Source organism: Sardina pilchardus, chromosome 4, assembly GCF_963854185.1.
Source record: "Sardina pilchardus chromosome 4, fSarPil1.1, whole genome shotgun sequence".
Classification (NCBI taxonomy): domain Eukaryota; kingdom Metazoa; phylum Chordata; class Actinopteri; order Clupeiformes; family Clupeidae; genus Sardina; species Sardina pilchardus.
Window position 1 is genome coordinate 37697899 of NC_084997.1, and position 3058 is coordinate 37700956.

General features: G+C 46.0%; 1 protein-coding gene across 1 annotated transcript in view; it reads left to right on the top strand.

Annotated features, from left to right (window-relative positions):
- efnb2a (ephrin-B2a) overlaps window positions 1–2523 on the top strand; it is a gene marked incomplete in the record, with an annotated part of 22379 nt that extends 19856 nt beyond the window's left edge. Inside the window, 1 exon segment of the mRNA XM_062535401.1 lies at window positions 1–2523. This exon segment is cut by the window's left edge and continues 2464 nt beyond it.
- Window positions 2524–3058: the final 535 nt, after the last annotated feature.

The following is a 3058-nucleotide window of genomic DNA, read 5'->3' on the forward strand; positions in this document are numbered from 1 at the left end:
CACACACACAGATTATAATTCACAACTTTAAGGAGACGACAGCATTGGCTGTCCATCGCCATGATCACCCATCCATCACCCATGACCATCATCCTCATTGGCTGACTGGCGGAAATGGGCGTATCAGACTGAAGACCACGCCCCTTGCGTGTGGCTCAATGTTCCGTCTCGCTAGAGGCCACGGAATCCACAAATATGCAATTTTTATTTATTTTTATAATGACAAACAAACAAATAAAAGACCTAATGAAAACACACTAATGGAAATTGTTATTAGCCACTGAGGAAAACAAACAAACTACAACACAACACTTACAAATAAATAAATATTACAAGAACAGCAACATGGAACAACAGATGCAGCACAACACACAGCACACAACACACACACACACACACACACACACACAGGCCAACTCAATGGCCCAACAAGAAGTCACACACACACACACACTGGGTCAACTTGACAACCCAACAACCTCTACGACCCAACAAAAAGTCCCAGGCAGCAGATGAAAGCAGGTCATAGGCAGAACTCAGAACTGGGTCTGAACACACACACACACACACACACACACTGCTGATTATTATTCTGTATGAGAGTGTGTTTCCAGCCTGTGTGTTATAGTCTTAGTTAAACTGTGAAAACAATGACAGATACATAAACAATATGTCACACGCTTGTGAACGAAAACATGGAAGCGTCCATTCGCTCTGAGTCCAAACTGTCATGCTCACACACAGACACACACACACACACACACACACACACTCACACTGTTCAGTCTGTAGTCCTACGGTGGACGCACTATGACAATCTTACTAGTTTCTTTGAATCTGAAGTGCTTACCCCACGCCAGACGTTTACACAACGCACAGCTAACCTTAGCATAGCAATGCTACTGCACTTAGCGTAGCATTGCTAATTTTAGCGCTGTGCTACAATGTTTGGTATAGTGCTGCTAACCGCTAGCTGTAGCTCTGCTAGCTGTATGTAGCTCTGCTAGCCTCAGCGTAGCGCAGCTAACCTTAGCGCTGTGGCTGTGCAGCAGAGGGGGGTGTGTGTAGGGTGACCAGACGTCCCTAGTTTCAGGAGACAGTCCCTGTTTTTGGTTGCCTGTCCCCGGGAAAAATACAGAAATACTACCCAATGTTATGTCCCCGATTTTAAAGATACAATGTGTATGTATTTCAATCAGATTGATAGCCAAACTGAAAATGTCCCTTTTTTTTCTTTTTCACATTTTGGGGATCATGTCCCCGGTGTGGGTTTGGGACGTCTGGTCACCTTGTGTGTGTGTGTGTGTGTGTGCGATGGTGGCGTGCGGGAGAGCAGCTTCAGGCTACTGTAGAATGCCTTTGCCGTCACCCTGCACTGCTGTGTGCACTCGTCTTCAGCACCCTACGTGCGCTCCCCTGGGTCCTATGTTCCCCCACTTTCCCCCCAAAAGGGTCCTATGTTCCCCGGTCGCAATACATACATATGTATTTGGGAAAAAAATAGGGTTTTATGTTTTATGTTCCCCGGTCCCATACAAAGTAGGGAACATAGGACCCAACGAACATAGGAGCTGGGGAACATAGGCGCCGACGAACGTAGGACCCGGGAACATAGGTGTCGAGGAACGTAGGACCCGGGGAACATAGGTGTCGAGGAACGTAGGAGGCGGGGAACGTAGGTGTGCTCCATAGTGAGAGTGTAAATAGGTCGTTTGTGTGGGGTGTCTGTGGAGCCCAGGTCCTTCTAATAGCCTTATCCACCTTTATACGAAATAACGGAAAAAAGAGAAAAAAAAAGAGAAACACTACGATACGTGTGGGCAAGACAAGCGTTGCTACTTTTTACGGTGAACAGCTTGTGTAAATACTGAGGTCAAACCCAATAAAAATGTTTTTTTTGTTTTGTTTTGTTTTTTTTAATTATTGAACTCTTAAAGTGAGATGTTTTGTATAAAATTTGAATTTTTTGCTATGTATTTTAGCTAGCGCTCAATGGAACCCCCCCACCACTCCTCACCCCTCCCTATTTTTGCACTGTTTCCATGGAGATTTGGAGCCCCTCCCCCCCGTTGGCTGGTTGGCTTGTTGAGATGGAGTGGGCGTGGCCAAGTGACCGCTGTGTTTGTGTGCCATAACTGACCTGTGGGTATTTATTTAACCTTTCAATCCTGTCTGTTGCTTTCCTGATTAGTTGACAGTCTGACTCGTGTGCAGGTTGTACACACACACACACACACACACACACACACACAGTATTGTAATGATTCAGTTGGTCCTTTATTTTCCCATGGTCCACTCCCAGTCCGTCGCTATGGTTTCCAGGTGGCAACCCTCCCAGCCCTGTAGGTAGAGGAGGCCAGGCCGTCTAAAGGTCAAAGGTCAAAGCTCAGAGGTCAGAGCCGAGAGGAGTTCACTGAGGAATGGATGACTTAAAAGAGAAGTGAAAAAACCACACATTCCACCCCCCTACCCCCCTGTTACAAACTGAAAATGTTTTTCAATAAAATGTTTTTCCTATGGAAAGCTGGCTCCGTGATGTTCTTCTTGACTGTGTCTGAGTGTGTGTTGGTGAGAGACTGCTGTGTGTGTGTGTGAGAGTGCTGTCTGTGTGTTTGTGAGTGATTGCTATGTGTGTGTGTTTGTGAGTGAGTGCTATGTGTGTGTGTTTGTGAGAGAGTGCTATGTGTGAGAGTACAGTGTCAGTGTGTTTATTTGTGTGTGCTCTGGTATAGCTGGTGTAGAGAGAGAGAGAGAGAGAGAGAGAGAGAGAGAGAGAGAGAGAGAGAGAGAGAGAGAGAGAGAGAGTGTGTGTGTGTGTGTTTGTGTGTGAGGTTTAAAACCTGCTCTTTGCAAGACCATGGTAGCTACTGAACCAAGTGAAATCAACCAATCACAACCAACCACTTCAGTGTACAGGAGATGCTCTAACGTCCTTGTTCTATAGGGTTCCCAAAGCAGTCAATCAAGAACCAGGCTTATTTAACACACACACACACACGCACGCATGCACACACACACACACACACGCACACACACACACACACAGACAAGTCAGTCA